Source organism: Macaca nemestrina, chromosome 5 (genome assembly GCF_043159975.1).
Source record: "Macaca nemestrina isolate mMacNem1 chromosome 5, mMacNem.hap1, whole genome shotgun sequence".
NCBI lineage: Eukaryota > Metazoa > Chordata > Mammalia > Primates > Cercopithecidae > Macaca > Macaca nemestrina.
The window spans coordinates 157,446,326-157,469,949 of record NC_092129.1 but is presented as its reverse complement, the minus strand read 5'-3'; the positions used below and the strand labels follow the sequence as shown (position 1 = coordinate 157,469,949).

Below are 23,624 nucleotides of genomic sequence, written 5' to 3'. Positions count from 1 at the left end.
CCCGCCTCGGCCTTCCAAAGTGCTGGGGATTACAGACGTGAGCCACCGCGATCGGCCTGAACTTCTTTCAATGGTGCCAATCTTATGAACCTCAGACACCTCTCAGTGAGAACTTGCTGGCATTTTGTGTGGAGAACAGAACCGAGAGGACCAATCTGGACAAGGGGAGCCAATTGGAAAACTGCAGGCCCAGGATTATCTTATTTTCATTCTCTAGAGCAGAGTTGCAATAGAGCGCTATTGACATTTTGGACTAGATATTATAATTCTTTGTTGTAGGGGCTGTTCTATGCATTACAGGATGTTTACTAGCATTCCTGTTCTTTACCTACTATATTCCTCAGTCACAGCTATTTACCTACTATGTTCCTCAGTCATAACAATTAAAAATGTCTTCTTACATTGTCAGATGACCCTTGTGAGGGCAAAATTGCTCCATTAGATAAATTACTGCTCCACGAGTATGTAGCATTGTTTTGGCTTACTATTTATTTTTGAGACAGGGTCTGGCTCTGTCTCTCAGGCTGCAGTGTGCAGTGAAACAATCATAGCTCACTGTGGCCTCAAACTCCTGGGCTCATGGGATCCTCCCTCTTCAGCCAGTCCCAGTAGCTGGGCCTACACGCACCCGACCACTACTCCCGGCTAATTTTTGTATTTTTTGTAGAAACAGGATTTCACCACGTTGGCCATGGCTGATCTCAAACTGCTGATCTCAAGCGACTTACCTGCCTCAGGCTCCCAAACTACTGGTATTACAGGCCTGAGCCACCAAGCCCGGCCTAGTTTACTATTTATTGATTAGGGTATTTTTTCAGCTTTGTAAGGGACCGTCGTTAACTTGTAGACAACTGTGATGATGCAAATAAACTTCGTCTGATATTTAGTTATTTTCTGTCCTGTAGAAACAGTAACAGTTATATTGCCCTATGGGGCAGTTTCTAGTTCTCTATTTCACTTAGCAAAGTTAATTTACAGCATCGCTTCTTTCAGTGACTATCAATAAATTCTTTGAATCGGTTTTACCATCTTGATGATTCCCTCATTAGTGAATTAAACCTTTGGCAAATGTTTATTTCATATTCATATAATAATCATGCATTTAACCGTTTGAAAAGTGTATTTTGACCAAATGAATAATAGTAAATACATCTTTGAAACAGGATAACTTATTCAGTCCATTGAGGTTGGAGAAGAGATAAAACATTACATTTAATTCATCCAGACTCGCCCCACTCAAATAAATGTTTCATGGACTTGAGGAGATTAATGGCCAAGTTAAATGTGCTTTCAATTCTTGTTCAGAAAAGAAAAAAAAAAATCTGTGTGCCATAAAGGAGTGAACATTGGGCTCAATGGACTACTTGTACAAGAAGGATCATTTGCCCTGTGCATGTTGTATTACATGACAAGGTAATTATCTTTAATGGAACATGAAGAAGAATGAAACAGATTTCTTTTCCTTTTTCTTTCTTTTTTGTTTTTTTGTTTGTTTTTTTGAGAGGGAGTCTTGCTCTGTCCAGCAGCTGGAGTGCAATGGCAACATTTCTGCTCACTGCAACCTCTGCCTCCTGGGTTCCAGCGATTCCCCTGCCTCAGCCTCCCGAGTAGCTGGGATTACAGGCGCCCACCACCATGCCCGGCTGATTTTTGTAGTTTTAACAGAGACAGGAGTTTCTCCATTTTGGCCAGGTTGGTCTCGAACTCCTGACCTCGAGTGATCTCCCCATCTCGGCCTGCCAAAGTCCTGGGATTACAGAGGTGAGTCAACATGCCAGGCCATAATGAAACAGATTTCCGATGCCAGATTCCACAAGTGGATTTCTTCGTTAATGAGGGAGGATAATAGCTGTTCTGAGCTTCAGAGTCATAGAAAACTAGACAAGAACCTTACGCTTTGCAAAACTAATATTTGAAATGATATTACCCTGTGTTAAAGTTGATCATCTAAAAACGTATCATTTTAGCACCCCCATGGATAGGTTTCTGCTGAGTTAAGAATTAATGTGATGGCCAGCTGCTGTGGGCTCACGCCTATGATGCTAGGATTTTGGGAGGCCAAAGCGGACGGATCACTTGAGGCCAAGAGTTCGAGACCAGATTGGCCAACATGGCAAAATCACATCTCTACTAAAAATACAAAAATTAGCCAGGCGTGGTGGCTTGCGCTTGTAATCCCAGCTGTTCGGAGACTGAGGCGGGACAACGGAAGAATCGCTTGAACCTGGGAAGTGGAGGTTGCAGTGAGCCGATATCGCGCCACCGCACTCCGGTCCGGGCGACAGAGCGAGACTGTGTCTCAAAAAAAAAAAAAAAAAAAAAAAAAAAAAATAGTATGCTTTCGAAATTGCGTTATTTAGCCTGCTCTTCCTTCTCCTCCTCCTGTCAATTATCTCAATAAAATCTCATTAAAATTGCAGTGTACGGGCCGGGCGCGGTGGCTCACGCCTGTAATCCCTGCACTTTGGGAGGCCGAGGCGGGCGGATCACGAGGTCAGGAGATCGAGACCATCCTGGCTAACACGGTGAAACCCCGTCTCTACTAAAATACAAAAAATTAGCCGGGCGCGGTGGCGGGCGCCTGTAGTCCCAGCTACTCGGGAGGCTGAGGCAGGAGAATGGCGCGAACCCGGGAGGCGGAGCTTGCAGTGAGCTGAGATGGTGCCACTGCACTCCAGCCTGGGCGACAGAGTGAAGACTCCGCCTCAAAAAAAAAAAAATAAATAAATAAAAATAAAAAATAAAATAAAATAAAATTGCAGTGTTAAAATGTTTCAAATTCTATTTTTAGGTAGAGATTAAAATTGGTTATATAATGCATTCATCACAACAGAAGATGGTCATTGCTAAATTCTTATCAGTTCTTTGTGCCTCCTTAACATTTTATGTTTCTTTTTGTAAACTAGTGAGAGTGGTGCTTCTGTTTTCTCCCTGTTTCAGAGAAAAGGGCCTCTGAATATCAATCAATTCCGAAGGGGTACTGGATGTCAAAAAAATATCAACTGGATGTCAAATAGGTAAATAGGACGGCAAACGGCCACGATTGCCCAACCTCGCGCAGAGATGGCATCCCCAGCAGAGAGAGACAGTTATATGAATCCTTCGATAGCTCAGTTGGTAGAGCGGAGGACTGTAGTTGGATATTTCCCTAGTTATCCTTAGGTCGCTGGTTCGAATCCGGCTCGAAGGAGTTCATCTTTTTTGCGTATAAGTTTTAAGATTCATTCTCAGAAATGAGTATTTCACTTATACATATCCTCGATGAGAATCTATTATAAAACTATTTTGGATGTGCAATGAATCTCTTTTTTTATTATTCTCCGTAATAATTTTTAACACGCGCCATCAAGGCTTCATCCCTATAATTCATATAATCCAACTCTCTTAGAAGTCCTGGGCACTGAGGAAGTGAATCAGACACTGGTCCACTGGGCTAGAGATCCACAGAGGCCTCTCCACCCCTTAACCCCGGATCCACAGCCTGGGGAAAGGGGCGGCTGGTGGGAATTATTCGGAGCAACTGGTAATTGGTGGGGCACGCGCGTCCCCTGGTGTTCAAAGTTCTGAATCGTTGAGAGTTACATGCCGAACCACTAGCGTCTGAACCCTACACATCTGAAGCCGGGATGACATTCAAGGAGTCTATTCGCCCTTCTCCTTTTAATTGTCAAGGTGGTGGCTTTCGACCCTAGCTGAGAATATGTGGTAGATATTAGAATCACCTGGGGAGATTTTACAAAGCATCTATGCTTGGGTTTCTTTGGAGGTAAGATTCAGGTATTGTAATTTCAAAAGCTCACCAGGTGACTTTCATGTACTGCAAGTTTTGAAAAACACTGGTAGAAGCGAATTATTTTAGAAGAAAATAATACATACGGGAAAAAATGGACAGGATTTCCTACCCACATAGGGAATTAGCTCACGAAGTAGAGATCTGGCATAACAGTGGTACATATTTGGTAATTTTGTGCCAATCTTATTACAATATATTAATCCCATTGTACCCCTTTGTGTCTGAAAATGTGATCCCAGGTACCTATGGTAGAGTTCTTAATGACAAATATCTTTGTCTAGATCAAAGTAAGGAAGCGTTTTCTGAGGAATTTGTGCCTGGCAATTTCTTGTATGTGCCTTCCCATGTTTCCAAACTTTTATTTTTTATGAAAATAATTCTCAAAGTTGGATATGTATCAGAACCACGTGGAAAACTAATAAAAAAACACAGAAGCCCAGGCTTATTGAATTAGGGTGGTGGTTGGAGAGTCCTGCCCAAAACGCATTGGAAGCCACTCCTATTAAGGGCTGGAGATGGATCTAAACTGATAGCTCCCCATGAACTTGCTTTTTGAAAGCTGGTTGGAGGCAAAAGAAAAATGGCCTTTTGTTTGTTTTTTGAGAGGGAGTCTCGCTCTGTCGCCCAGCCTGGAATGCAGTGGCTCCATCTCAGTTCACTGCAAGCTCCGCCTTCCGGGTTCAAGAGATTGTCCCGCCTCAGTCTCTCGAGTAGCTAGGATTACAGGCGTCCGCCACCACGCCGGGCTAATTTTTGTGTTTTTAGTAGAAACGGGGTTTAACCATGTTGGCCAGGCTGGTCTGGAACTCCTGACCTGAGGTGATCCACCCGCCTCGTCCTCCCAAAGTGCTAGAATTACAGGCGCGAGCCACCGCACCCAGCCAGAAAACAAAACAAAACAAAAAATAGGTATTTTGAAAGGTAATGTTTGAGCCTTGAATGCGACATTTATTAAATAGTCCTGAACTAAGCTTCTTGCCAAGGCACAATAGATTTTGGTCCAGAGAGATTCTCTGTCACAATTCTCCTCCCATATGCCAGCACCAGGAACAGCAGAAGACCCCCCACCACCCTCCGGCAAGTTATAGCAAGATGACTTCAGAAGAGGAAGAGTGAATGTCAAAACAAAACAAAACAAAACAAAAACCCTCAAACATACCTACATATGCTTTGGCCCTCCCTCATTTTATTTTATTTGTTTATTTTTTTTGAGACGGAGTCTCGCTCTGTCACCCAGGCTGGAGTGCAGTGGCGCGATCTCAGCTCACCGCAACCTCTGCCTTCCGGTTTCAAGCCATTCTCCTGGCTCAGCCTCCCGAGTAGCTGGGATTACAGGCATGCGCCACCACGCCCGGCTAATTTTTGTTGGGATTCATGCACCACCAAGCCCGGCTAATTTTTGTATTTTTAGTAAAGACTGGGTTTCACAATGTTGCCAGGCTGGTCTCGAACTCCTGACCTCTGGATCATCCTGTCTCGGCCTCCCAAAGTGCTGGGATTACAGATGTGAGCCACCATGCCCCGCCCATCCATTTTATTGAGATAATGGGAGTGCATTTGTTACAGTTGTAACAACTTGAGGTGGTCCTCAATAGGTCGGACATGTAGGAAATAGATTCTAAGAATAAAAATGTAATTTTAAAAATCTTTTAAAATTTGTAATACAGGGCCAGGCGCGGTGGCCCACGCCTGTAATCCCAGCCCTGTGGGAGGCTGAGGCGGGTGGATCACTAGAGGTTAGGAGTTCAAGACCAGCCTGGCCAACAGGGTGAAACCCCGTATCTACTAAAAATATTCCGGGTGTGGTGGCTCACAGCTGTAATCCCAGCTACTCCGGAGGCTGAGGCACAAGAATCGCTTGAACCCGGGAAGCGGAGGTTGCAGTGAGCCGAGATCGTGCCACTGCACTCCAGACTGGGCGACAGAGTGTCTCAAAAAAAAAAAAAAAAAAAAAAAAAAAAGAAAAGAAAAAGAAAAGAAAAAAATTTGTAATATGTCCTCAGTCTGCTCTGATAAAAATGTAATACATAAATGTAATACATAAATGATCGAAGTGCATAATAGATTTGCCAATGCACCTGGCAGAGATCAACGTTCAGAACTGAAAACCGTGAGAGAAATTCCAAAGAACCCAACTCTGTCTAGGATAGAACAGTCCGAGGACTAGATGGCGAGGGAATCTTGAGCTTGAAGGAAAGGCCACCCCCATTATGATATGGGAGTGTGTTGTTAGCTGTTTATGAGTCAGCAAGATATTCACGGAAAGATAGGAGTAAAGGCCAAAGGGTAAGGTGTGAGAGGAAACTACATAAAACTGGAGAATGCGGGCATCGATCCCGCTACCTCTCGCATGCTAAGCGAGCGCTCTACCATTTGAGCTAATTCCCCTCGTGGAAAAGCGCCTTTTACATCCTTTACCCTCTTTGATATCTGGAAGTAATTCAGGACTCACTGCTATTTCAATTGACTTTTGTCATTAGCCAATAGGAAAAAAATGAAGAACTGTGTATCAATGGTGACTAAAGAGCCTTAGCATGACTTCCGCCCCTCAGCGCCATCTATAATCTGTTTTGCCATGTCGGATCCCGTCGGGAGGAGACCACGGAGTGCAGGTGAACCAGGGAGTCAGGGAGTCAGGGTCCTTAGAAACAGCTGTCTTGGGGATCCGGGAAGAGGTTAACACTGGAATCACGTCTACGGAAACCGGGAACTGGAAGCAAATTGAGGATGCAGCCAGAAGGGAAAATCAAGTTTTTCAAGCAATGAGGTTCGGCCTTGGCCTAACCAATAGTTTCTACCACTCTCCGCACCCCTAAAATTTTCATCTATTCATCTGGTTCCAGAAACAGATTATCCAGCGTCTTTATAGATCTACGAATGTCCCTTAAAGTCGGGAGCGGTTGTTCACGCCTGTAATCCGAGCACTTTGGGAGGCCGAGGCGGGTGGATCACTTGAGATTAGGAGTTCGAGACCAGCCTGCCAATATGGTGAAACCCCCGTCTCCACTAAAAACACAAAAAATTAGCCGGGCGTGGTGGCGCACGCCTGTAATCCCAGCTGCTCGGGAGGCTGAAGCAGGAGAATCGCTTGAACCCAGGAGGCAGAGCTTGCAATAAGCTGAGTTCGCACCACTGCATTCCAGCCTGGGCGACAGAGTAGTAAGATTCCCTCTCAAAAAGAAAAAGAAAAAAAAATCCACTTTTTGTCTGGCTTTGTCACCGCCGGAGGACCTGTGGCCACGAGGGGGCGTGCGTCCCATTTGATTTCTCTATTCTGGTTTCTGTAGTCCTGATTTCGATCAAGGGGTGTACAAATTATTTTTCTGAGGTAAATATTAGCAAGAGAAGCGAATATACTTATGGCTGCAGACTTAGAGGCAGAGTGTTTGCACAAAGACAAATGCTTTAGTTGCCACTTTTTCTTCTGGGCCTACTGAGTACCAGGTACTGTGCCAGGTGCTAGGTGCTAGGTACTGTTCAGCAGAAGCTAGTTGAGAAAAGGAGGATCCGTTGGGCATTGCTAGAGGCCCATCACTCTCAGAAAAGCCATACGAAAGCTGTCACCCAATATCTGCACCTTCAACTGCTTCTTTTCCAGAAATTCCATCATTAGAAACTTCCTTTTTTATTTTCTAGTCTCAATGGAATTGGGGCAAGATGCTAAAAATTGAAAATGGAGAAGACAAAATATCTTATTTAAGAAAGTGACTATGCTGCTCAGGACATAATAGGTCTTTTAAAGACCTTAAGACAACCTTTAGTACTTGCTCTTCTCTTTTGCTTTTTCATTGCAATCATGGCTGACAAAAAGTGGATAACTCTGCGGGAAGAAGACCTCCCAATTTCCTGTCCCCACCATTTTAGACAAGAGAGTTAAAAACTCAGATATTAGACAGGCGCAGTGGCTCACTCCTGTAATCCTAGCTCTTTGGGAGGCAGCTGGATCATTTGAGGTCAGGAGTTCGAGACCAGCCTGAGACCAACATGGCGAAACTCTGTCTCTACTAAAAATACAAAAATCAGCTGTGGGCCGTGGTGGGTGCCTGTAATCTCAGCTACTTGGGAGGCTGATGCAGGAGAATCGCTTGAACCTGAGAGGCAGAGGTTGCAGTGAGCAGAGATTGCACCACTGCCCTCCAGCCTGGGCGACAGAGCGAGACTCTCTCAATAAACAAACAAAAAACCAGATATTCTAAGTGTGTGTAGAAACCCACCATTCATCTCAGAACTTGGCTCAAAGTCAGCCTTGCTTTGAGGTTCACACCACCTAGGTGCTTCCTCCTTCCACCTTGGACAGAATTTATCCAGTCAGTTTGGCCTCCCCTTACTCTTTTCTGTTTATTTTCTATGACTCTGTTAGCAGTGCAGGTGTGGAAATGAGGTGAAAGAAAATTAGCCCAAACCCATAGTTCAGATCCATGGGTTGTGTGTTGGCAGGACTGCAAACTGGGAACAATTGGTTTGCCTAGGGCTTTTGAATTGGGAGTTCTGGTTTCCAGCAACATTGGATTAGGTATCAAATTTTACAACTTCTTAGCTTCCACAGAAGTAAATTAAGGTCAAGAAACCCCATCTCTACAAAAAGTACAAAAATTAGCTGGGCTTGGTAGCATGTGCCTGTAGTAGTCCCAGCTACTAGGGAAGCTGAGGTGGGGGGATCACTTGAGGAGGGTGAAGTTGCAGAACTGTGATCATGCCTCTGCACTCCAGCCTATGCGACAGAGTGACAGACTGAGACGCTTTCTCAAAAAAAAAAAAAAGAATATCTTAAAGTTCACATGGAAGTTTTAACAGTTGTTAGCAGTAGTTAAACTATTGACTCTCAACTCCACACCCACTGCTATGGACTGAATTGTGTTTCCTTAAAATTCTGTGTTGAATCCTGAACCTTTAAAGTGACTTAGTTGGAGTAAGGAAGTAGTTTAGGTTAAATAAGGTCATAGGGATGGGCCTTGATCCCTAAGCTTAGTTTCCTTATAAGAGGAGACAGAGTACTCAAACCATGTGAAGACACAGCAATAAGATGTCCATCTGCAAGCCAGGAAGTGAGCCCTTACCAAGAACCAAATCAGTTAGCAACTTAATCTTGGATTTCCCAGTCTCCAGAACTGTGAGAAAATAAATTTCTGTTGTTTTAAGCCACCTAGTCTGTGGTATTTTTGTCATAGCAGCGTGCTAGAGTTTGAATGTCTGTGTCCTTCCAAAATTCATTATACTGAAATCTAAGACCCAATATGATAGTGTTAAGATGTGGGGACTTTAGGAAGCCATTTGGCCATCAGAGCTATGCCATTTCTTTTTTGTGGGGGGGCCTTCTCTTTCTTCTGCCATATGAGAACACAATGTTTCTTCCTTTTGCCCTCCATTTCTTCTGCCATGTGAGGACACAAACATAGGTGCTATCTTGGAAGCAGAAAGCAGGTCTCACCAGACACTGAATCTGCTGGTACCTTGATCTTGGATTTCCCAGCCTCCAGAACGGTGAGCAATACATTTCTACATTTTTTTTTTTTTTTCAGATGGAGTCTCGCTCTGTCACCCAGGCTGGAGTGCAGTGGTGCAACCTCGGCTCACTGCAGCCTCTGCCTCCCGGTGTCTCCTGCCTTAGCCTGCCCAGTAGCTGGGACTATAGGTGTGAGCCACCATACCCAGCTAATTTTTGTATTTTTAGTAGAGATGGGTTTTCACCACGTTGGCCAGGCTGGTTTTGAACTTCTAACCTCAAGTGATCCACCCACCATGGCCTCCTAAAGTGCTAGGATTACAGTTGTGAACCAGAGCACCTGGCCTCCACTCTTTATAAATTACCCAGTCTCAGGTATTTTGACACGCAGAACAAATGGATTCATCATACCGAATACTTCCAGTGTTCTGAAAAAACTGTGTTAAAACCGATTGTAGTTTAAAAAATGAGTATCAATTAATACAAATATAATTAAAACTGAGTCTCCTTAATGCAACAAGACTTGAAGACCCAGAAACTTTCAGGACACATATTTAGGAATTCTAGAGAATGAAAAGCTGTGTGTCCTTCGATAGCTCAGTTGGTAAAGCGGAGGACTGTAGGTAAAAACTGAGTTAAAACCGATTGTAGTTTAAAAAATGAGTATCAATATAATTAAAACTGAGTCTCCTTAATGCAACAAGACTTGAAGACCCAGAAACTTTCAGGACACATATTTAGGAATTCTAGAGAACAAAGAACTTTGTGTCCTTAGATAGCTCGGTTGGTGGAGCGGAGGACTGTAGGTTCCTTTAAACTTAAGGCATCCTTAGGCCCCTGGTTCGAATCCGGCTCAAAGGATGTCAGTTTTTGAACTACAGGCTAATTAACGAACTTTACGAAAAGAAGGCTCTAGACGGGAAAACGTATTAAGCTGCTCTTTAATCCCTTCTTTAATCCCCTTTGTGATACAGGAAGTAAGACTCTTAATCACATTGCAGTTTTACCACTTGACCCTATGGGTAAGCTTTGCCAAAAGGGAGGCTACAGACTCCAAGGCTGGAGGTGAGAAAGTGAACTTGTTTTCTTTCTGGGGCCTTCCTGTTTCTCTAGGTGTCATCCCAGTAACCCTAACAGAGACAACAACTTTGTAGCAGCCCTGTCTCAAAATTTCACTTCTTTTTTTTTTTTTTTTTTTTTTTTTTTTTTTGAGACGGAGTCTTGCTCTGTCACCCAGGCTGGAGTGCAGTGGCCGGATCTCAGCTCACTGCAAGCTCCTCCGCCTCCCGGGTTTACGCCATTCTCCTGCCTCAGCCTCCCGAGTAGCTGGGACTACAGGCGCCCGCCACCTCGCCCGGCTATTTTTTTGTATTTTTTAGTAGAGACGGGGTTTCACCGTGTTAGCCGGGATCGTCTCTCGATCTCCTGACCTCGTGATCCGCCCATTTCACTTCTTATTGGCATCTCTGTAGCTTTTCCGCGTGGTGTCCAAGGTACAGATAGGATACACAATAATGTCAAGAGAGGCTGTCCACATCCTAGGATCACTCCTCTCTAGCTGCTAGCTCTCTATTAGGTTAGAAACATTGAAAGTTATCATCTACTATTTTCTTAGTTACTCATGCAAGGCACTTAATTACGGAGTTCAGTATCAACTGTATGCTATTAATATTTCTGACAAGAGGCACTGGCAGTTGCCATTTGAAGAAAAACTTGGGATTTTTCCTTTTAAAGCCTTTTCTTGCGAGATAGATTTCTGCCTTAGATATAAGGAAGCTGAGCAGACAACAATCTACACAGAACCTCTCTCTATGTTGGACAATTTGCTTTGAAAAAGGAATATTTATATTTCCACGTAAAGTTTTCAAGAGTTTTTGCTTCATTTTAACTGCTCCACCATGGTTATGTAATATACACTCAAATTTACACAAACACGCACAGATGACACTTCCACGTTTCAACACTACAGTTATGAATGTACACAATTTATCATTCGACTTTCAGAAAGGAGAACTGCAAGGATACCGGAATGCTTTGTTCACAACCCTGGGATCCTCATCAACCCAGTTGTCTGTATTTAGGGCAACCATAGCATTTATCAAGCAAATCCAGACACTTTTAAGAGAGAAAGGAGGAGTTAATCACACAAAACAGCAGGACAGAGGGCGTAATCTGGGAGATTGTGTATATCTAGGGGAGGAGGACGGGGGATTCCAGTAAGGTTTTTGGTTTGAGCTATATCTAAATATCCTAATGTTTTCAATATAAAACTCAATGCCTTTTACATATTTATAACCATGAAGCCAATTACCTAGATCATTACACAGAATAATTCCGGTGTCTGAGAATACTGCTTTAAAGCAGATGGTAGTTTAAAAAATTAATATTAATATAATTAAAACCTAGTCTCCTAAATGGAACAAGACTTGAAAACCTAAGAACTTCCAGGACGCACATTATTTTGGGGCTTCTAGAGAGCACAGAACTACGTGTCTAGAGAATGAAAAACTTTGTGTCCTTCGATAGCTCAGTTGGTAGAGCGGAGGACTGTAGGTTCTTTAAATTAAGGTATCCTTAGGTCGCTGGTTCGAATCCGGCTCGAAGGACGGTAGTTTTGACCTACGGGTGAATGATTCCAGACATATATGATCTTCACGAAAATAAAGATCTAGACAAAAATATGTATCAGACGGCTCCTTAGGCTCAACCTTGCGCGAGTAGACAATTTTTGGTTACATGCGTAAAATATTTTAGGAATAAACCAGAAACGTGGTAGCTTCACCAAAGGGCGCCTGCGTAGATGAAAAGCAGTGTTTCCAGGAAGTCTGAGGCTTCACTTTTTCCTTGTGAAATTTGTACCTCGCAACACTTCACCTCCACTCCCTCCCTGAGTCTACTCCTGGCTCTTGGTTTCTTGATGCCATTCTTATTTCCCGCTACTGATCATGAAATGCAGTTTTTATTCCCACTTCCCCTCCCCAGCCCCGACCCGAGTTGACGTTCCACCAGCAAACCACAGCCAACGCCCGCAATGGAGTTCAGTTAAGAAGGCGCGTGGGAGGTGTGGGGAATGCCAGGAGCACCCTGGCCCCAAGGTTTTCATTTCAGTTTTTATTGGAGGTTAGAATATACGAAGACTTTTGGGGTCCTCTATCTTGTTACTTTTCTTCTCTCCTTCTGTTTCTCTGTGTGTGGGGGTTTTTGTTGTTGTTGTTGTTGTTATTTTAGACAATCTCGCTCTGTCGCCCAGGCTGAAGGACTCACTGGACTTCCTGGGCTCAAATGATCCTCCCACCTCAGACTCCCGAGTAGCTGGGACTACAGGCTCGAGTCACCACCCCTAGCTATTTTTGGAGAGAGGAGGGGTGTGGTCGGAGAGTTTTGCTTTGTTGGCCAAACTAGTCTCGAACTGCTGGATTCAAGCGATCCGTCCGCCTCGGCCTCCCACAGTGCTGGGATTACATGAATGAGCCACCGCGCCTGGCCAATACTTTTTTATTCTTCCGGCACAGAAAATGAAGAATAAAATTTGAGAACTTTTTATTTTTAAATTTTTGGTTCAGGGGCTACATAGGCAGATTTGTTACGTGACTAAATTGCGTGTCGCTCGGTTTTGGTGTACGAACGTCCCCATCACCAAGGTAGTAATCATAGTACCCGATAGTTTTTCAACCCTCATCCTCCTTCCATCCTCCTGCCTCTAGTAGTTCCCAGGGTCTATTGTTCTCACCTTTGTGTCCATGTGTACTCAGTGTTTAGCTCCCTACTTATAAGTGAGAGAACATGAGGTATTTGGTTTTATGTTCCTGAGTTAATCCACTTAAACAATAGCGGCCTCCAGCTGCACCCATGTTGCTGCAAAGGACGTGATTTTGTACTTTTTCATGGCTGTGTAGTATTCCATGGTGTATATGTATCACGTTTTCTTTATTCCACCCTTAGTGGGTATGTAGGTTGATTCCATGTCTTGGCTATTGTGAATAGTGCTGCAACAAACATATTTATGCATGTGTCTTTTTGGTAGAATGATTTATATTCCTTTGTGTATATACTCAGTAGTGGGACTGATGAGTCAAATGGTAGTTCTAAGTTATTCGGGAAATTTCCATACTGCTTTGCCCAGTAGCTGAATTAATTTACATTCCCACTAACAGTGGGAATGTAAGCATTCCCTTTTCTCTGCCACCTTGCCATACATCCATTATTTTTGATGTTTTAATAACAGCCATTCTGACTGATGTGAAATGGTATCTCATTGAGGTTTGATTTGTGTTTCTCTAATTAGTGATGTTGAACATTTTTCATATATTTGTTGGCTGCATGTATGTCTTCTTTTGAAAAGTGTCTGTTGATGTCTCTTGCCCATTTTTTATTGGAGTTATTTGTTTTTTGCTCATGGAATTATTTAAGCTCCTTATGAATCCTTAGCATTAGAGCTATGTCGGATGCATAATTTGTGAATATTTTCTTCATTCTGTAGAATGTCTATTTACTCTGTTGACAGTTTTTTTGTTTGCTTGTTTTGTTTTGTTTGTTTTGACACAAGAGTCTCACTCTGTAGCCCAGGCTGGAGTGCAGTGGTGTGATCTCAGCACATCACAATTTTGCCCTTCCATATTCAAGTGATTCTCATGCCTCTGCCTCCTGAGTAGCTGGGACTACAGGTGTGTGCCACCATGCCTGGCTGATTTTTGTATTTTTAGTAGAGATGGGATTTCACCATATTGGCCAGGCTGGTTTCCAACTCCTAGCCTCAAGTAATCCACACGCTTCCACTTCCCAAAGTGTTAGGATTACAGATATGAGTGAGTGAACCAGGCCCCTTGATAGTTTCTTTTGCTGGGCAGAAGTTCAACATTTCCCTTAACAATTTTGGTTTTTGTTGCAAATGCTTTTGGAGACTTAGTCATAAATTACTTGCCAAGGCTGATGTCCAGAATGGTATTTCATAGGTTTTCTTCTAGAATTTTTATAGTTTGAGGTCTTACATTTAAATCTTGAGTTAATTTTTGTATATGGTGGAAGGTATGGGTCCAGTTTCAATCTTCTGCACATGGTTAGCCAGTTATTCCAGCACCATTTATTGAACACAGTCCATTCTCCATTGCTTGTTATTTTGTCAGCTTTGTCAAAGATCAGATGGTTATAGTTGTGGGACTTTATGTCTGGGTTCTCTATCCTGTTCCATAGGTTTATGTGTCTGTTTTTGTACCAGTACGATGCTGTTTTGGTTACCTGTAGCTTTGCAGTATAGTTTGAAGATGAGTAGTGTGATTCCTCTGGCTTTGTTCTTTTTGCTTAGTTTGCTTTGGCTATTTGGACTCTTTTTTATTTCATATGATTTTATTTTATTTATTTATTTGGAGATGGAGTCTCGCTCTGTCACCCAGGCTGGAGTGCAGTGGCATGATCTTGGCTCACTGAAACCTCCGCTTCCCGGGTTCAAACGATTCTTGTGCCTCAGCCTCAGGAGTAGCTGGGATTACAGCTGTGAGCCACCACACCCGGAATATTTTTAGTAGATACGGGGTTTCACCCTCTTGGCCAGGCTGGTCTTGAACTCCTAACCTCTAGTGATCACTCGCCTCAGCCTCCCACAGGGCTGGGATTATAGGCGTGGGCCACCACACCTGGCCCTGTATTACAAATTTTAAAAGATTTTAAAAATTACATTTTTATTCTTAGAATCTATTTCCTCAGTCTCCCTAGTAGCTGGGATTACAGGCATGAACCACCACACCCAGCTGTTTTTTGTGTTTTTAGTAGAGATAGGGTTTCTCCATGTTGGTCAGGCTGGTCTCAAACTCCTGACCTCAGATGATTCGCCCACCTTGGCCTCCCAAAGTGCTGGAATTACAGGCGTGAGCCACCATGCCTGGCTTGGATGCTTTTTATTTCTTTCTCTCGCCTCATTGCTCTGGCTAGGACTTCGAGGACTTTTTTCTTTATTCTGAGGGCAATAGATAGGCTTTACAACTGTTTATCAAATATAGTTACCCTCTTAGATTTGTTTTTTATAAAGCATCTAGTAGCACCATGAGAGTGGGGAATACTGTTGGAAAGAGGAAGGAAAAGGAGTTTGGGGGAAAGGGAGAGAGGTTATCTAAAAGGTTACATGAGAGATAGTGAAGGGTGATACTGATGTACTATGCTGGCAGCAGAAATGGAAACATTCATTTATAAACATTCTGGGTTTCTAAAAAGTGATTGTTACCACTCTCTTGCATAGTGGAAGATGCTTGTCTGAGTCCAGAGACTATTGTAGCCTCCCGAATAGAGGCTGTCAAGGAAGCAAAGGTCTGTCAAAAAGGGAGGTTCAGGATCAAGTGTGAATAGTGGATCTCTATTTGTATGCCAAGCTAATGGACAATTTACTTTGATTAAACAAGTTAGTAGAGGTACTGATTTTACAGATACTCTTACATAATCGTATTTGTCCTCCTGGGCACTAGATCCCATTCCATTCTCAAGGATGACACTCCAGCTGTTGTCCTGATTCTCATTTCTACATCATCTCCCCTACCCCTCACTTCCTGATATTTTATGTTCACGGCTGGCTTTATGCATATACAACCTGTGCAGCTGCACATGACTTTGTGTTCAGAAAGACCAGCTCTTGGTTTAATACTCTGTTGTTGCCATCTTGAGATTCATGATAATATAATCATTGAATTTGTGTTTTGAATGTGATGTCCAATAGGACAACGGAGCATTCACATGAACCGAGGAGACAGGTCAGGTGGCAGCCTCAATTCCTTGCCACCCTTTTCATATACAGCATTGGCAGTGCCCCATGAGCACAAAATTTGGGGGAACCATGATGCTAAGACTCAAAGCACATATAAACATGTTACCTCTGTGACTAAAAGAAGTGGAGGTGCTGACAGCCCCCAGAGGCCACAGTTTATGTTCAAACCAAAACTTGCTTAAGGGTGCAGAAAGAAGGCAATGGCAGGGTCTAAGGAACAGCCCATCATATCCTTGTTTATTCATGTTATGTCCCTGCATAAGCTAATCACTTACACTGAAAATATTGACATAGGAGGAAATGGAAAGACAGGGCAACCCATAGTTCTTTTTCCTTTTAATCTTTCCTTATCAGTAAACCAAAGATAGTATTGGTAGAATATGTGTGAATTAATTAATGAGTTAGTTTTAGGCAGTGTTTCCACTGTTGGGGTAAGAACAAAATACATAGGCTTGTGTTGAGCTATTAAATATAAATTGTAGAATGTCAGTGATTCCAAATATGAATTAAATATCCTTGTATTTACATTTAAAATTGGCATTGAACAACAAAGATTAACAGTAAAATTAATAATGTAAAAGTTAAGCTTTTACTTAGTTAGAATGATATTAAATAGCAAATAAAAGCACCATGATAAATCAAGAGAGAGACTGTGGAAAAAAGGAAAATGTTTTTATTTTAGTATATTTAATGAGACTCTCTTCCTGATGTTTTGTTTTGTTTTGTTTTGAGAGGGAGGGATGTGGGGGCAAGGAGGTCTCAATATGTTGCTCAGGCTGGACTTGAACTCCTGGGCTCCAGCGATCCTGCCTTAGCCTCTTGATTAGCTGGGACTACAGGCACACACCACAGTGTCTGACATTTTCCAGAGTTTTTTTTTTTTTTTTAGACAGAGTCTCGCTGTCTCACCCAGGATGAAGTGTAGTGGTGCCATCTTGGCTCACTGCAACCTCTGCCTCCTGGGTTCAGGCGATTCTCCTGCCTCAGCCTCCAGAGGAGCTGGGATTACAGGCACCTGCCACCACACCTGGCTATTTTTTTTTTTTTTTTTTTTGTATTTTTAGTAGATACTGGGTTTCATCATATTGGACAGGCTGGTCTTGAACTCCTGACCTCTGGTGATCTGCCTGCCTCAGCGTCTCAAAGTGTTGGAATTACACTGCGACTGGCCGAAATTAACTGATGTTGAAATTAACTTTTCTTGACTCTTTAGCCACACCTGGCTAAATTTATTTTGTATTTTTAGTGGACACTGGGTTTCACCATGTTGGACAGGCTGGTCTTGAACTCCTGACCTCTGGTGATCTGCCTGCCTCAGCGTCGCAAAGTGTTGGAATTACACTGCAACTGGCCGAAATTAACTGATCTTGAAATTAACGTTTCTTGACTCTATCCGTTGATAGTGAAATAAACTTCTCCCTGATCTTCTCTTTTTTCTTTTTTTCTTTTTTTTTTTTTTGAGACGGAGTCTCGCTTGTCGCCCAGGCTGGAGTGCAGTGGCGCGATATCCGCTCACTGCAAGCCCCATCTCCCGGGTTCACGCCATTCTCCTGCCTCAGCCTCCCGAGGAGCTGGGACTACAGTACAGGCGCCCACCTCCACGCCCGGCTATATTTTTGTATTTTTGGATAGAGACGGGGTTTCACCGTGTTAGCCAGGATGGTCTCGATCTTCTGATATTGTGAGCTACCCGCCTTGGCCTCCCAAAGTGCTGGGATTACAGGTGTGAGCCACCGCGCCCGGCCTCCCTGATCTGGAAACAAACCTTTCTTTATTGTTTATCCTCTGGCAGCTACTGCTTCACACATCTTGAAAGAATGGTCCTCGGTCTTTCTTGTCTTTGCACTCAGTCTTTTCTTTTCTCTTTTTTTTTTTTTTTTTTTGAGACAAGGTCTGGCTCTGTTACTCAGGCTGCACTGCAATGGCATAATACCAGCTCACTGCAGCCTCAGCCTCCTCAGCTTAAGCTGTTCTCCCACTTCAACCTCCCAAGTAGCCAGGACTACAGGTGCGTGCCACCACACCTGTGGCTAATTTTTGTAGAGATGGGGTCTCTCCATGTTGCCCAGGCTGGTCTCCAACTCCTGGTCTCAAGCGAACCTCCCGACTTGGCCTCCCAAAGTGCTGGGATTACAGGTTTGAGCCACTGCATCCAGCCTGTCCTCTGTGTTAAACTTACTCCAATTTGTCTCTCATCTCTACATAAATGGCTCTTTTCAAAGTTCCCATGGACCTCACTGTTGCTAATCTAATGATCTTCATCAGTAGCAGCATTAGATTGGGACGCTCAATTCTTCTTGGTATATTTTCTTCATTTGGCTTCTGGGGCATCACACTCTCGTTGAGTTACTCCTTCCTCATTGATAGCTTCTTCCTAGTCTTCTTGACTGGTTCTTCCTCTTCTCGCTGACTCCTTAATATTGTTTTTCTCCCTAGGCTTTAGTTCTTAGTCCTCTTCTCTTATCTGTTTACACCCAATTCTTTGAGAGTCTCCTCCAGGGTCATGAACTTAAGCCTGTTTCTGTGCAGATAACTCAGATTATTATATCTCCAGCCCAGACAGTTTTGGCAGTTATGCATAAAGCTGCTATAAATATTCACATAGTGTTATGGCAAATATATTTATAATTTCATTTTTAAAAACTGACAGTGTTTTTCAAGGTGGAACAGTTTTTATTCCCACCAGCAATATATGAGAATTTCAGTTATTTCACATCATCATCAGCACTTGGCACTGTTAATTTCTCACCTTTTTTTTTTTTTTTTAACTTTAGCCATTCTCTTAGGTGTGTAAAGTATCTCATTGTGGCTTTAATTTGCATCTCCCTAATGAATAGTGATGTTGAATATCTTTTTATGCTTATTGGCCATCAGTACAGCTTCTTTTGTAAAATATCTGTCCAAATCATTTGTCCATTTAAAAAAAATGTATTGTCTGGTCTTATTATTGAGTTGCAAGAGTATGTTATATGTTCTGGTTACAAGTCCTTCATTAGGGAAGTGTTTTCCAAGTATCTTTTTCTAATCTGTGACTTGACTTTTTTTTTTTCTCTCTCTTTTGGTAGAGATGGGATTTCGCTGTGTTGCCCAGGCTGATCTTGAACTCCTGGACTCAAGCGATCTGCTGGCCTCAGCCTTCCCAAGGGCTGGGATTACAGGCGTGAGCTACCATGCCTGGCCTGACTGTCTTTTCTTAACAGTATATTTTAAGGAACAGATTTTTTGTTAAACTGTGATGAAATTCAACTTATATTTTCCTTTATGGTTTATGCTTTTATGTCCCATTTAAAATCTTTTTGCTTAACCTAAAGTCACAAAGAGTTTCTTCTACATTTTCTTCTAGAGGTTTTGTGTTCTAGTCCCTGCATTTAAGTCTTTGATTCATTTTGAATTAATGTTTGTACATTGTGTGATATAAGGGTCTAAGTTCATTTATTTGCATATGGATATTCAGTTTTTGCAGAATCATTTTGCAAAGTTATCTTTTTCTTATAGAATTACCTTGGCACTTCTGTCAAAAATCAATTAATCATAATCATGTAAGTTTATCTCTAGACAGGGTCATGCTCTGTTGCCTAGGCTGGAGTGCAGTTCTTCCATCATAGCTTACTGCAGGTTGGAACTCCTGGGTTCAAGCCATTACAGGCATGACACCAGGCCTAGCCTCCCATGTTGTTTCTTCTTCTTTCTTCCTTCCTTCTTTCTTCTTCTCCTCCTCCTTCTCTTTTCCTCCTTCTCCTCTCCTCCTCCTCCTCCTTCTCCTCCTCTCCCCTCCTCCTCCTTCTCCTTCTTCCTCTTCTTCTTTTTCTATTTTGGCCTTACTGAATCACCATGTTTCTTTTATACTTAATTTCTTCCCCTATCTTCTACCCCAGCAGCAACTATGGATATTTTCTGTCCCTATAGTTTTGCACTTGCAAGAATTTCATAGGAATACCATAGTATGTAGCCTTTTGTATCTGGCCTTTTAAATTCAGCATAATGCAGATGAGTTTCATCCCTGTTGTTACATTTACCAATAGTTTGTTCCTTTTTATTCCATAGGAATATTATAGTGGTCTGTAAGCTTCAAGAGAAGTTAAAACCATCTAGGTAGGACTCAATTCACAAGTTGAAAAGGTACTAAAGCAATAGAGAAGGTACAGGGTGAGATTGTAATCAAGTGATGATGATACATCTCCAAGAATTATTTCAGAGAGTTAGATTTATCCATAAACCCATTTTGAACTTGTGTCTGCAAGAGGGAATAGAATGGTCATTCTGACACCAGATTCTGTAAGAAGAGGAAGAAGGAAGTCTTCCCACAAAGTGATACAGATATCTAGTGCGGAAAGGTCCTAATTACTTGTTCTTGTATTCCCAGGAGGCAAATCTTGGGGACTATCAGGGGAAAGAGCATTTCAGGCAAATGAAATTCCAACTTCAACAGCCCTGAGGTGAGATTCTCATGCTAGGATTAGTTTATAGGTAAAGAAAATAATTGATGAGATTAGCAATTGGAGTTCTTCCCGATCAAAATCAACTCTATAGTACCATGTCACTGGGAGGTATGAGGCTCTGGGAGCTTGTGAGCATAGCAGTAACTGATGAGAAACATACTGAGCATTTTTTTCAGTATGTTTGCTGCCCTCTGTGAAAATTAGTGAAGCTTTTATTCGAGAAACCATGCGAACTGAGATCCTGGGGTTTGGTGGTGAAATGGCAGGGTTGGTCAACTGCTTTTACATCTGGTGTCCAAGGCTCAGGTAAGTACACTTCATATGGGCAGAGACCATCTCATACAGAATCTGCTCATTTCTCTTCTCTGGCTTCTCGCATTTTCCCCTGCTAGGCTACATTATTGAAAAGGAATTTACCAGACCGTATATTCTTAGTTTCTCATAACAATGAATTGAATAACTGAATTACATATTAGTTATGTTGCTGCAGATATTTCCCATGGGAAACGCTGGAGAGGATCTTTTGGGGAAAAAAACATATTTTTGTCAAGATTACAATTATGGAGAACTTTAATAAGTGATGATCTTTCATAGATAAATTCACCAGAACTCCTTTCCATAAATTTCACAATTTATAATTTCCATATACTTTTAATAATTTTATAAAAAAGTCTCTCCAGACACCTTCCCATTTTTCCCATTGGTGTTCATTTCTGTCTTAGGCACCAGGAAGCTGAATACCATCATAGGCATTTATTAGCTAAGCATGACAGCATACCTGTGTGAAAACTGTCAGAATCAAAATGGAGTCACTATTGTTAAAACACACAAACACACAAACTAACTAAAAACGCTGATTAATAGAGCTGGAAAAGGCCATGCTTGATAACAAAAACTATCACAAAAGACTACAAAAACCATAACCTTGCACAGGCCATCACAATCCTAAACAAAAAATACTTCTATAAGGACATCTGCCCCACAACTGCCTGTCCAACCTCGGACTAGCTTCCTCTCTACGATCCATCTTTGTAGCACATGATAATTACTTCAACACAGTTATATAATCCTTCTCATTTTTTCCCTTAAAAATCTTTGTCGCTGGGCTTGGTGGCTCACGCCTGTAATCCCAGCACTTTAGGAGGCCGAGGCGTGTGGATCATGAGGTCAGGAGTTTGAGACCAGCCTGGCCAACATGGTGAAACCCCGTCTCTACTAAAAATACAAAAATTAGCCGGGTGTGGTGGCGGGCATCTGTAATTCTAGGTACTCGGGAGATTGAGGCAGGAGAATTGCTTGAACCTGGAAGGCGGAGGTTGCAGTGAGCCAAGATCGTTGCACTACAGCCTGGGCGACAGAGCCAGACTCCAACTCAAAAACACCTTTTTCTTCTTTTACCTCCCTGAATATACATAGTTTCCTATGGCACTCGTTTTTTCTTTGCAATGCTCTATTCCCAAATAAACATCATTTTCTTTCAGAGAGCTTCTCTTTGTTATTTAGGTTGACACCTGTAAATAGAATGTTATATTTCTTTTTTAAATTGTGGGGGGAGGGAGAAGTGTTGTGTTTCATTTACTTGTCCCATTACAATTGTGCAATATCATATGAGCCGCTCAATTCCTAAACATAAGTACACACACAACGCACTTCTTGTCTCACGTTTTGTGTCTCAAACACAAATTACAAATTATACAAATTGTGCAATTTTCCTTGCCCTTCAGAAAGGAGAATCTCAATGCTTCCAAAATGAACTGGGCAGTAACTCCGCTTCAAGGTGGTAGGTCCCCCCTTTTCAACCCAGTTGTGTAAGATAAACTTGTCTTTATTATTCACTTCCTAAAGAGAAAGGAGGTGCTAAGCGGACAGGACAGCTGGACAACACGTGCAATAAGGGCAATGGTCCTATCTATTCTATCTAAGGGAGCAGTACACGGAATACTCGTGGGTTTTTTTTTTTTTTTCTGGTTTTTTTTTGGACCTATGTGAAATTTTAAATGTTCAAGGGAATTGTTCATACAATTGTATAGTCACTATCCCTACTCAGATGAGAACATTTTAGAACATTTTGGAACATTTCTAATATCCTCGAAACTTTCCTCACGTTTCCCTATATTTTCAAAATGAACAAGAATACAGGATAGTCAAAAGCAATAGGTAAATTCTGAAGTATCCAAATAACATGCAACAACATCCTTCGATAGCTCAGCTGGTAGAGCAGAGGACTGTAGGGGTTTGAATATAGTCATCCTTAGGTCGCTGGTTCGAGTCCGGCTCGGAGGAGTTCCCTTTTAAAAGGGTCTCTCCTGGGCCTGAAATAAAGAAACTTGAAGAACGCAGTGTGCAGCTTGCTATACATGAATTTGTAAGACGCTCAGAGAAGGAAAATAATCCACCTTTAAAATTGCTAAGAAGGGTTGCTTCACGGACAGTCGAGTGAGACTCAATTTTCACCAAGTTGAGGAGGGATCATGAGGAATGTGGGGAACGGGATTTTGATATCCCTCCCCTCTTCAAAAAAGGAGCAGTGTACACCTGACAGAAAGTTCTCTTCAATAAAGTTAATGAAACAGGCGTATTTGAATTCGAAGAATCTATTATTAGACTTTTAGACACTCCATGAAAGAGTGTGGGCCCTGTTACTTTAGAAATATACTTGGGGACTGGCAAAAACTGTCATCTCTGATTTTAATAGTGGACACATTTACTCCCTGCTTCCATTCTCTGGGCTACTCTGCGCTCTTGGAGCGAGATGGGAAATTTTGTCAGGCCGCAGCAAGGGCGGATTTATACTGATGGTCCTCAAACTTGCCCCGGGCTGCTTCCAGAAAGCTAATCGGATTATTTGTACTCGGTTCCCAGCAATATCCTTTGCAGTCAGCTTGTCGCTGGCGCGGATCGCAAGAACTGAAACGCCTTAAGGGTGGGGACGGCGCCCCCTGCTGGTCGCGCCCTCGGGCGACGGTAAGAGATTGAGGACTCGAGCCTGCGCGGGGAAAACGGCTATGGGCTTGGCTTAGGGATGGTTCGCAGGTCGCCTGGTAGGAGCAGGACCGCCGGGGCCTTGTCCGTTCTGTGGTTACGTAGGTCATAGAAGGAAAATTGGTTTGTGATCTGATGGGGAATCTGTGAGGACAGACCCAGGGAGGGCAGAACTAAGCGCACCGCCGGGGGGGTCGCCAGAATTGGAGGCGTGTGCGC

At 42.6% G+C, this 23,624-nt stretch overlaps 4 non-coding genes across 4 annotated transcripts; 3 read left to right on the top strand and 1 right to left on the bottom strand.

Annotated features, from left to right (window-relative positions):
• The first annotated feature begins 3,099 nt into the window (after positions 1-3,099).
• TRNAY-GUA (transfer RNA tyrosine (anticodon GUA)) lies at positions 3,100-3,190 on the top strand. The gene is given in 2 exon segments: positions 3,100-3,136; positions 3,155-3,190. It is a non-coding gene; the product is annotated as a tRNA-Tyr (tRNA).
• A 2,918-nt stretch (positions 3,191-6,108) lies between these two features.
• On the bottom strand, positions 6,109-6,181 carry TRNAA-AGC (transfer RNA alanine (anticodon AGC)). The gene has a single exon. It is a non-coding gene; the product is annotated as a tRNA-Ala (tRNA).
• Positions 6,182-11,752: 5,571 nt separating this feature from the next.
• TRNAY-GUA (transfer RNA tyrosine (anticodon GUA)) lies at positions 11,753-11,842 on the top strand. The gene is given in 2 exon segments: positions 11,753-11,789; positions 11,807-11,842. It is a non-coding gene; the product is annotated as a tRNA-Tyr (tRNA).
• A 10,775-nt stretch (positions 11,843-22,617) lies between these two features.
• Positions 22,618-22,706, top strand: TRNAY-GUA (transfer RNA tyrosine (anticodon GUA)). Its single transcript is given in 2 exon segments — positions 22,618-22,654; positions 22,671-22,706. It is a non-coding gene; the product is annotated as a tRNA-Tyr (tRNA).
• The last annotated feature ends 918 nt before the right edge of the window (positions 22,707-23,624 follow it).